The 12,371-nt window shown below is 44.0% G+C and overlaps 1 pseudogene; it reads left to right on the forward strand.

The window, feature by feature from the left end:
* The first annotated feature begins 9,285 nt into the window (after window positions 1-9,285).
* On the forward strand, window positions 9,286-12,161 carry LOC136534645 (pathogenesis-related protein 1-like; annotated as a pseudogene).
* The last annotated feature ends 210 nt before the right edge of the window (window positions 12,162-12,371 follow it).

The raw sequence follows: 12,371 nt of genomic DNA on the forward strand, positions 1-12,371 counted from the left end.
TGCGTTCACCCAGATGAAAACTAATTTTTCTGTGTGTTAATCCACACAGAAAAAAAAAATAAACGCACAGAAAAACATGTTTTTTTCTATCGGTCTAGGTAAACTCACAGAAAAATTCATTTCGCCCAGATTAAAAAAAATATTTCTGTGTAACCAGCCTCACAGGAAAAAAGAGTTAAACACACAAAAAAAATTATTTTAAAACAGTAGCAACAATATATTAAAATATATATTTTCCATATAGTACTTTCTGTACATGACCAACAAGGTTTCATTCAAATAATACACAAATCAGTAGTTCATCATGAAACACAAAATTTGCTCCATACATTTTATTTGAAATCTATGCAAAATTTGTCAACTGTTGCAAAATTTTAACAGCATTTGCACCAAAATCCATAGAAACACATTTCATTTCAACAATTCTGGCAGCAGCATGTGTTGCTGCCGTTTCACCGGCAGACGTAGCCGTAGGCGCTGCTTGTGGAGTTGAGGCACTGGCTGTTCTTGCTGACATAGCCGAAGTTGTACCGCTTCACTTCCGCCGCACACAAGGATTGTTGAGCGTCCAGTCCAAGACAGCGGATAGAATCAATAATTTGTGAGAAAAAAGAAAAGGAACAATAAATTGCACAATTTAGCACAGAAGCAGAAACTAATGGAGCAGCACACGTGACACATTAGGGGGAAGAAAAACATCAATCCAGCACCGCATATCAGGACGCTGCCCAAAATCCTAATAACGAGAGAAAATTCCTGAACGCAAGCAGAGGGTGGCAAGCTTCAATCAAAGACAGGCAATACAGATCAGCAGACAAGCATCTAAATTAGGCAAGCCTTATAATTTAGGATTAAAAAGAAAAACCAATACAGTTTGGAAATTGGCAGGACAGAATAATTATATACATAAACAAAAGAATGTGCTATGCATTACTTCAAATGGATTAACTAGTTGCACAATACTATAGCTAATGCATCTTTTCTGTTTAGTAAGTGAAAATAAAAGAAATGCTTGAAAATTAAAGTACAAAAATGGAAGGTTAAGATAATTATAAAGCATATTACGTTATGATTCACTATCTTATTTGATACCTCCTGCCGAAACATAATAAAAGAAACACGAGTCATAATCCAGTAGATTTATTGATCAATTCAACAGTTCATCCCAAATATATAAAAAAGGACAATTTTTCTTAGCATACAGGTGATGAACTGTCAATAACTCAAAGAATAGAATGCATTTTAATCCTATAAAGAATACTCGGTACAAATAACTTCTCTGCAGTCAATACACATGCTTCAGTCTAGTTTTAAGAATGTTAAAAGGCTGGATGAAAACAATCAAGAGAAAGCAAAAGTAGTAGTAACTTGGCAGCTAACTTCCAGATGTCAAACTACAAACCTAAGTACAACAGCATGAACACTAGACTGCATGGTTTATATCAGCAATGCTTGTATCAGCACATCTACCATACACTAAGAAAAACACTAAAGACAGCTATGATACAAATCAGAGGGCATCCTATTGAAGTCAAATGTTGAGAGAATCACACTTTGAGGTGCTACGCCAATTAGCGATTTCACAAAAAAACATCCAATTTATTGCTAAGAAATAAGGGATTTCAGCAGGATAGGCATGTAGACACATAAGCATAGTAGTATTGTCAATCTAACATACTCTTGCAAGTGAATAAAATAAGTTTCTAAACAGGCCATTTGACATTGCTAACCACCTTGCAAGTGAATCATACATATTCAAATCAGATTGTTATATGGCAATAAAATAAGCTCATATTTATCAAGTGCAAGCAGTCGGTTCTTACTACTGATTTTACAGTTGGGGTCATCAAAAGTTGAGAAATCAATTGCCAATCTTAGACTCTGAAAAGGTTGAAACAATGTCAGGCCAATTCAAAATCAGTAAGGTATGCATTACTCAAAGTCTCAGTCTTAAACAGTCAGCGTAGATTAGCACGCAAAACCACTGACCTTAACACAAGCTCAAGGTCATCAGTTCTTGGCATGCTTAATATGATATCATCATTGGCAAAGTAAGTGAGGCCTCAGCTTAACGATATGTTTGTACAATTTCCATATACTCAATCATAGGTGGCTGCCAAGGCAAAAAAAAACAGATAGAAGAAAACTAAGATCATGTCCCATGGTTTGCTGACAGTCATGAGAATCATACAGAATGCACAGAAAACAAATTGCAGCCACCTCAGAGTTTATTTTTCATGTTGCATCATTGGCCAAATAGATATCAAGAGTTTGAACATGAAAGGTCCTTGTTTGGTTTTGGTAATTGAGTAACAATCTAGGTAGACTAATTGTGTTTATGTGAGATACACAGGTGATTAGTCCACAGGTACATGTGTGTGAAAAACATATGCCATGAAGGTGAAAATGGCTTGGAGATGTTGCAAAGCTCACACATGTGATGATGAAGGAGCTTATTGCACATGAGACATGACATTGAGTCATGTGATCAAGGTGGAGAAGATCAAGACAAGACTTGGCTTGATGGACCGGTTGCAAGCGTGAAGGGCAAGTCGAAGGCTTTGGAGTGATGGACCGCGTGGCGGTGAAGCTTGAGCAAGACTTGGCGCCGATGGACGATGGCAACGGCGAAGAGCAAGTAGAGTCAAGATTGATGAACCAATATGATCATGTGATGATATGAAGTGGATCATATCATTGTTGATCGTGTTGGTGCATGTGTTGCATCGACATTGGAGGAGATGGAATGGAATGCGCAAGGCAAAGGTATAACCTAGGGCATTTCATTTCACCGGTCATAGGTGTGTAAAGAAGTTTATGACCGGGTTTAGGATAGATGGCCATACTATTAAGAGGGGCAAACTTGTTTGCATATCGGTCATCTAGTGCCACTCGAGTGATCTAACTTTGCATTGTCGCTAGGATCGAGTGGCGTGGCAAGTTGAGTGGCTAACATCCTTTGGGAAATGATTGTGAAAATGCTAACACACATACACATGATGGTGTACACTTGGTGGTGTTGGCACATTTACAAAGGAGGTGGTGTTTGCATGGGTGAGATGGGTTTGGGTCCCTCTCTCCCTCCCGCCGAGCTTGTGAGGCAGGATTCGGCGCTTTCGGGAAAATGGAATGCCTATTTTCTATTGCGCCTGATGCAAATTCTTATGGTTAGCACATTGGAGCAAGGGTGAAGAAGTTAGAAGTGAAAACGAGTTGGTTGCGAAGATGCCGGCGTTGGTCAACTGACCGGACGCTGGATCTGCATGCACCAGACGCTAGCAGGCTACGTCCGGTCAGGCTGACGTACGGTGACGCAGAAGCTGGAGTGTGACCGGACGCTGGCTGCGTCTGATCACGTTCGACCGGACGCGTCCGGTCATGCTCGGGAGCTTACTGGAAACGACCGGACGCTGGGGGTTCAGCGTCCGGTCAGTTGAAGCTGCTGCGTCCGGTCAGGTCAAGTGACCGTTGGAATCGGGACACGTGGTCGTCTGCGAGCGACCGGACGCTGAGGTCCAGCGTCCGGTCAACACGACCGGAGCGTCCGGTCGGCCCGACCGTTGCCCAGTGAAGGGGTAACGGCTAGTTTAGCCCTTGGGGCTATAAATAGAAGTGGCCTTCGGCCATGGCTGGTGTAGAGCACCTCAAGGGACTTAGTGTCCATGCTTGTGAGTGCTTGGGAGCCCTCCATCACACATATACTTGATAGTGATCATTCGATTATGTGAGTGAGCGATTCTAGTGCGATTGCATCGTGAGATTGCATCGAGTGGTACTAGATGATCGAGTTGCAAGCCGGTGGTGCTTGTTACTCTTGGAGGTTGCCACCTCCTAGACGGCTTGGTGGTGGTCTCCGTCGAAGTGCGCAAGAAGCTTGTGCGGCGCTCTGGAGAAGTGCTTGTGAGGGGCATTGTGCTCGCCCCGCGGGAGTCGCGAAGAGCAACTTTAGTAAAGCGTGTCATTGAGCTACCCTCACTCAAGGGGTAGGTTCTTGTGGCGCCCGACGTGCGGGCTTGGCGGGTGATGCCAATTAGCCACCGAACCACCAAGTGAGCGGTCGACACAACGGGGACTAGCGTGTTGGCAAACACGTGAACCTCGGGAGAAAAATCATCGTGTCAACCTTGTTCTTCCCGTTGGTTTGCATTCCCGTTACACAAGCTTGCAATTACTTTTATATACATTGAGCTTGTGTTGTTGCTTTAATAATTAGTTAGCTTGTGTAGCTTGCTAATTATCTTCTTGCTTGTGTAGCATAGAAGTAGCTCCCTTGCGTGGCTAATTTGGTTTGTGTAACCTTGTTAGTCACTTTGCTTAGTTTGTGTAGCTAAGTATTTGCGCTCTCTAATTAGGCATTGGTTGCCTTGTTATTGAGCATTGCTAGTGAGCTTAGTTAGCTTTGTGCTTTTGCTTACTAGCACGTGTAGGAGCTCCCTTGTTGCTTAAAGTACTAGTGCCATAGGTTTGTGTAACCTTGCTCCTAGAATTGTTTAGGAGAGCTCTAACTAGCCCGACACCTTTGTTGCATAATTGTTATCTTTGCAAGGTGCTAGTGAACATACATAGTGGGGTATAGTTTTGGCTAGACCGATAGTTTTAATTCCGCATTTGTATCGGTTAGCCGACGCGATTAAGTTTTAGAAAAGACTATTCACCCCCCCTCTAGTTGCCATCTCGACCCTTCAGAACATCACAGTCATATCAAGAGATTGAACATTAGTGTCATAAATTCTAGATGCTTCAGCACAAAGAACCCTCACTAGAATCAGAGCTATGGACTTAAGAAAGATGCGGCTGCCACACCATAGGGTGCTCCTCCAGCGCCTAGGGTTAAGTAAACATCATCGACCAAGACAACGGTTTGCACTAACAATAGAGGAAAAGAACATTCTTCTAGAAGTTGAACCCATAATATTCCGTGTGAGAAGTTGAACCCATAATATTCCTATGTTACAACAAAAACACCATCTAAAGGACCCAGCTTTTACAAATATATTGAATTAAGCATTGCCTTCAACAAATAATCAGCACGAGAAGGCTCGAGAAAGTAAGGCAGTGCAAAGGAACAGATCAGTTATATACTAGCACAGAGTAGTGATGATATCTCAAAATAATAATAAGAAGAAAAAAAACAGGTCACAAGTGCTGAACAAAACATGATGACATGCGCAGGTATTAACAGTTCTACTAGAGTTAGGACCCACTTATAGTACTCAAAGTCTCAATCTTAAACAGTCAACGTAGATTAGCACGCAAAACCAGTGACCTGTGCATGGCATGTAGCCCAGGTACACAAAATACCAATAATAAGATGGTGATCAAATGATGTAGTATTCAACACATTGGCCTCAGATATCAGTTGCTCCAAATCAACACATTGGCCTCAGATATCAGTTGCTCCTCGGTTGACCATGAGTTTGGAGCATAAGAAACAAAGAGTAAGAAACAAAGTTCCAGTACCTCAACACAAGCTCAAGGTCATCAGTTCTTGTCATGCTTAATATGATATCATCATTGGCAAAGTAAGTGAGGCCTCAGCTTAACGATATGTTATTACAATTTCCATATACTCAATCATAGGTGGCTGCTAAGGCAAAAAAATAGATAGAAGAAAACTAAGATCATGTCCCATGGTTTGATGATAGTCATGAGAATCATACAGAATGCACAAAAACTAAATTGCAGCCACCTCAGAGTTTATTTTTCATGTTGCATCATTGGCCAAATAGATATCAAGAGTTTGAACATCATAGTCATATCAAGAGATTGAACATCAGTGTCATAAATTCTAGATGCTTCAGCACAAAGAACCCTCACTAGAATCAGAGCTATGGACTTAAGCAAGACGCGGCTGCCACACCATAGGGTGCTCCTCCAGCGCCTAGGGTTAAGTAAACATCATCGACCAAGGCACTTTGCTCAGTTTGTAAATCGGACTAGGCATCATCATGTGCAAAATCTAGGCGACAACACATGTGTACAACAAATAAGAGGTGCACATCACACAGATCTGAGGGCAGAACAAGACGAAAGCAAATGTAAACATGTAGATCAACAAAAATGTCGCCCAGATCTAAGTATCTAAGAACATGAACCCTAATATCAGTGGACGACAAACAAAATCCACAAATGATTCAACATAAATTACCATGGTTTGCTAGGGTCAGGAGATGGGGGCAGGTGAGATATACTATAAGAGCACTGGAGGACCAACACGAATCCGCCGGTGGAGGTTGACCGTATAGGTCAAGCGAGCTCGATGGGGAGGAAGAGGAGAGAGCGCACCAAACCAGAGGAGGAAGGAGAGGCGCGAAATGGGAACAGTAACCCTAGCCTAGTCCCTAGGACGACAAGATCTCCCGCGCAAGATCTGGGGGCAGCGGTGGCCGCCACGACGGTGGAAGAGAGGAGGGGGAGGCAGATCTGGGGGTGGTGGGTGGCGAAGCTCCTTGGTGCGGCAGGAGGCAGATCTGGGGGAGGAGGCGCCGCCATCCGACCTTGCACGGGCAGCCACCGCCGTCTTCCGAGGGAAGGGAGGGGAGGAGTTGTAGTGGAGGAGGGGGTGGTGACCTCACCGATGGAGGAGGGGGTGGCCGCCGCGACGGTGGAAGAGAGGAGGGGGTGGACGCTGCGAGAGCGACGGGAGTGCGGGCGGGTGCAGGCGGCGCGTTTGGGATAAGGATGGGCGGCCGCGTCTAGAGATAGGTTTAGGTTTTTTTTGCGTGTATATAGTTTTTCTGTGCGTGTATATAATTTTTCTGTGAGTTTTGAAAAGACCGACAGAAGACCGACAGAATAATGTCAATTTTTCGGTGTGTATTGACACGCACAGAAAAATCACGCAATTTTTCTATGGGTTTTCGAATATTTCTGTCGGGATTTTTGAAACGCACAGAAAAATTACGAATTTTTCTGTGTGTATAGAGAAATACACACAAAAAAATACAACACCCACAGAAGTATTCGAGTTTCCAGTAGTGCTCGGCAAAGATGGCTTTGCCGAGTGTTTTTTTTTGGCACTCGGCAAAGATGTATTTTGTCGAGTGCCATTTTTCGGCACTCGGCAAAATGCGTCTTTGCCGAGTGCCTTTTTTTGGCACTCGGCAAAGAGACATTTTGTCGAGTGCCATTTTTTTGGCACTCGACAAAATGCGTCTTTGCCGAGTGCCTTTTTTTGGCACTCGGCAAAGAGGCATTTTGCCGTGTGCATTCTTTTGGCCCTCGGCAAATTATTTTTTCAAAGCAATTTTTGAGGCCCGAAATGAATTCAAATGAAAAAAATTTCAACTACAAAGTTGCATAACTTCTCAAGATCTACAAAGTTTATTTTGATCATTTCTTCATTTGACAAAACGACAATAACGTTGTTCATAAAATCTACATCTCTCTCATATGTCTCATATTAGTTTCATGAAAGTAGAAGAGGGGTATATAAGATTTGTGAATAATGTTACTACCACTATGTCGGATGAATAAATGACCAAAATAAACTTTGTAGATCTTGAGAAGTTATGAAATTTTGTAGTTGGCAACATTTTGATTTGAAATCATCTTATCATGCAAAACTACGTTTGAGTCTCTCAATTTTAAAATTCGAATTTTTCAAACGACCTCGGATGAAAAAAACTTTCTAAATGAAAATTGTAGATCTCGAAAAGTTATGAAACTTTATAGTTGACCACTTTTTAATTTGAATTCGTTTAAGGCCTCAAACAAGCAATTTACTCTTGGTTTAGTATAATATACGAGGATAGATAACGGAATTTAGATACAAGTGACAGTGTAGTGCAGTGGTAGAGCAACATACACGCGAGGGAGAGGTCGTGAGTTCGAATCCCACCGGTCGCGTTAGCCGCGAATTTTGCGCAAAAAATTCAGCGACTTCGATGGCCGGTGGTGCTGGACGGACGGGCGCTGGCCGGTGGAGGCCTTTCCCGAAAAAAAAAATTGCTATTATTTTTGGTTTTTTTGCATTTTTATTTTGCTAGTGTAAATCTTTGCCGAGTGCCCGACAAAAAGCACTCGGCAAAGGCTTCTTTGCCGATTAATTCTTTGCCGAGTGTCCTTTGCCGAGTGTGGCACTCGGCAAAGCCTTTGCCGAGTGTATTTTGGATTTTGCCGAGTGCCGCAGACACTCGGCGAAGTGCCGGTTTCCGGTAGTGATCCAGCCCGTCCTCAATAATCATCACGGAAGGAGACGGCGTCATCCATTCATTCATCGAGGATGGAGATGGGGCCGCCACATTGACATTTCGGAGCAGCGGAACCTAAGCTGATGGAGTGACACCGGCACCTCGGCACTGCGGCAAGGAGCCGCCCGTGCCCTGCCGCACCGCCGGTCAGTGGAGGTGCCCGCCCGCGCCGCGCCACCATGTAATTTCGTTTCTAGTAGACGAGGACCAAGCCAGTGGGCACTCGCCCGACGACCCCTCGCCAGGGGACCTCTGGTACGTCATGGTCAGGCGAGGAGGGTTGCTGCCTGAGATCGTGATGCTGGACTCGAGCGGCATCAAGTACCACACGGGAGTGTGGAACGGGCGATGTTTCAGCGGCGTGCCGGAGATGTACTACCCGTACGTACTCCGACACGTTCTGTGTCTTCCAGGTGACGGTGAGCCCCAACGAGGTCAGCTTCAGCTACAGCACGTCAAGGCCGAGCGTGCCGTGTGGGAGCCGGACGAGTAAGAGTGGGTAGACTACTTCCAGGGACCCCGGGATGACTGCGACAACTACAACAAGTGCGGGCACTCCGGCGTGTGCAATCAGACTGGTGGCACGGCGGGGCGCGGGCGGGCGCCTCTCCCAGCCTTCAGCGCGGCGGGGCGCGAGCGGATCCTTGCCGCGGTGGGGAGGTGCGGCGTCGCTTGATCGGCTGGGTTCCACTGCTCCGGAATGTCGACGCGGCGGCGCCGTCTTCTTCCTCGACGAATGAAATGGATGATGCTATCTCCTTCAGTGACGATGACTTGACTTTGGGGACAGGCTGGACTCAGGGCTGGAAGGACGGGCTGGGTCCAAGAGTGGCCCAGATACAAAATAATTAGCAAAAAAATTAATTACTTAATTATTTGCTTTAGAATTCGTGCAAATTTTTGAGGGCGGAGTACCGGAGCAGATGCCATTTCCTTTTTCAGCTAAACCTGCCATGGACAAGCAGTCATCCAGCTAGCTAGTATAAATACGTATTCCAGGCTTCCAATGCAATCCATCATTGCAGACCAGCTAACCACCACACACAGACAGATGAACCACAAGTGCAAATAAGCCAAGTTTTAACAACATACAATGGAGGTAGTCTCATCGTCGAAGCTAGCGTGGTTCGTGCTCGCGTTCACTGTGGTGGCCGCCGCCGCTGCCGGCCGTGTATCGGCCCAGAACACGGCGCAGGACTTCGTGAACCTGCACAACTCCCCGCGCACGGACGTGGGCGTCGGGAGCCTGACCTGCAACACCACGGTGGCGGCGTATGCGCAGAGCTACGCGAATCAACGCGCGGGCGACTGCCGGCTGGTGCACTCCGGCGGCCCCTACGGGGAGAACCTCTTCTGGGGCTCGTCGGGCTACGCCTGGGCGGCGTCGGACGCCGTGGGGTCCTGGGTGGCGGAGAAGCAGTACTGTCTACAACCACGCCAACACCTGCTCCGCGTCGTCCGGCCAGTCGTGCGGGCGGTGCGGCCACTACACGCAGGTGGTGTGGCGGGCCTCCACGGCCATCGGCTGCGCCCACGTCGTCTGCAGCAACAACGCCGGCGTCTTCATCATTTGCAATTACTACCCACCAGGCAACGTCATTGGACAGAGCCTATATATATACATTGTGAGCAGCTGCATCGTACGCGCGCGTGATGCCATGCATGTCAGAATGTTGTGCTACTTATTATGCGGCCCGCATATATGCATTTCAAGATTCATGTAGCTGTGAAATTTATTATATATCAGATAAATCACGTGGATCTGTGAGACATATATATATAGCTACCTTTCCCTTTATATTATTTGTTCTTGATCTAAATTTTGGTCCGCTCACGTACTAGCAAACGTGCAATGCATTACACCAGAACGTACAACTTATTACATGATCATGTGGATGTACGATTTCCGGCTCAAAGATTTATTAAATGATCGTCATCTATTTTGACATATTTGAAATCGTCATCTTATAAGATTTTGTACCATCGTTAGGCTCACACTAAGTATGGGCCATGATCCGAATAACATATGAGATAGAAAGGGACATGTGAGCATTGTTAAAATTGAAGTAAAAAAAAATGGACGGAAGAATCCCTTCTCCCTATAATATTAACTTGCTCATGCATCGTAATGGAATGTATATAGCCTGTTGTGCAGTCACTTTGGAGTTTGGACTGTTTGCGCCTGGAGATCTATTCAACAACAGGTCATTTGTTCCAATACGTCCAGAAATCCAACTCCATACCATCGCTGGACACATCTTAGAATTGCACTCCATTGTTGGATGCATGTTGTTGTAACTCATATGAGTATGTGTCATTGTTCTAACTCATATGATGACAGGTAGTGAGTCTGGGTCAGATATAGGACAGGGGGTGTGAGGGCATTTTAGGAACTAAAAAACATGGACAGAAGAACCATTTTGCTCTTATGAATGACAGCAGGTAGCAAATAGTGTAGGTAATATTCCTACCATGGACACTTAAGAAGCTCAAAATGTTGGGTGACCACCGACAAAATGGAGAAGAAGGTGATTATCATACTATGTTTTGGATTCACATAAATAAACCTAACTTCCTGTTTTTAGTATGATGTGGAAGGAGTTACTGTTAGCTTGAAAGGGACTCTCTGTTAGCTTACTTTTACTTGTATCAGTATTTCAGCATGCTAACTTGTTATCATCCTTTTTGTGCACCTTGATCTTATGATCATGTTGATGGGCACACAGTCCGACTCTTACCGGAGCAAACAGAATGACATTGATGTTGCCTGCCTTTGCACTCACTTGCTAGGTAGGTTGCCTGAAAGTAAGTCAGTTTAGCAATTTATGAACTAGTCATGCCTTATTGCAGTTTATAGCATATTAGAAACACTAGTACTTGTTTCACTATCTTTTTATATCTTCACTTTTGTGAATTTATTAGTAGTCAAGGAATGGATGTAGAAGTTCACTATTGTTTGTTTGAACAAGAAAATGTTTCATTTCTTTAAAATGCAAATTGCAACGAGATTGATTCTATTATTCATGATGAACATGTGGATATCAAATTTGTATATATATGTAATGATAGATCTAGTTTAATCAATTTTGACATCAAGTGTTGTCTCCATTTGGAAACCAATTGTTCTATGCCTCTTATTAGATTTGAATCTAGCCTTGTGATATATTATATGATTTTAGCTGCTATATGAATGAGTATAAAAATAAATTTAAGGACTATATACTTCAATTTCTCTGCCATCTAACAGATTTGATGGTACATTACTAGCAGAGAAATTTATTTTATGGCTATAGAGTATAATTTTCTTGACAGTCAAAATGCATTTTCCTGTATTCGTTGTTTGACAAGGATATAATTCTAGTCCTGACATCCGGGAAGTTCCTTGTCGACAAAAGAAGCCATAAGGAAATGGGTGTACAAACAGAATTTTTTTTGTCCCTATCGCTTTTAGGTCTGTCGTATTTTCTAGTTAGTATAATGATAAGGAAATGACTTTTCCAATTTTTGTGTTAGTTTTTCGAATTTTCATTCCAGTTTTGCACTGACAGGGGAATTGTAGTTTCGAAGTAGTGCACCAAGAAACATCAAGGAAATAATACAAGAAACCTTGAGGAAAATACATTCCATTGGGAACCGACATCCAAATACTATCCTAGATGTTATTTGTCTATCAGTTTACAAGCAAATTATATTTTACTAATCGCTTTCCCCAACATAAATAATATTCATAGAAAACATATTAAACTATCTTTTTGGATTCCATTTAACACTATTGCAACTAAGACATGTTTGTGCTTTGTTATGGTAACTGCTTCATCAGATGTCGCCATTAATCCACTTGACATGCAGAGCAGTGGTAATGACATGGATAGTGATGATGATGATAATATTTCGAATGACGGTGATGGCTCTGATGACATGGATGAAGATGTGATGAAGATGGTGGCAGCGAACCAAGGGCACCAGTAGATTCGCCGTAGCTCGGACCTAGCCCTAGAGCTCCGCTAAGACCTCTTGATGCGGTAGCCCCGCTCGCCTGGCCATATCGTCACTGGAGATGACTAGTCCATCACCGAGCACCTCCGCCGAGCCGCCATGGTCACTAGCGAGGTAGCTCCGGTGATCCATCGAGCTAACCAAGGGCATCAGTAGATGCGCACGGGGATGGGGAACACGATG

This window comes from Miscanthus floridulus, unplaced genomic scaffold (assembly GCF_019320115.1).
Source record: "Miscanthus floridulus cultivar M001 unplaced genomic scaffold, ASM1932011v1 os_2139_1_2, whole genome shotgun sequence".
NCBI classification, from domain to species: domain Eukaryota; kingdom Viridiplantae; phylum Streptophyta; class Magnoliopsida; order Poales; family Poaceae; genus Miscanthus; species Miscanthus floridulus.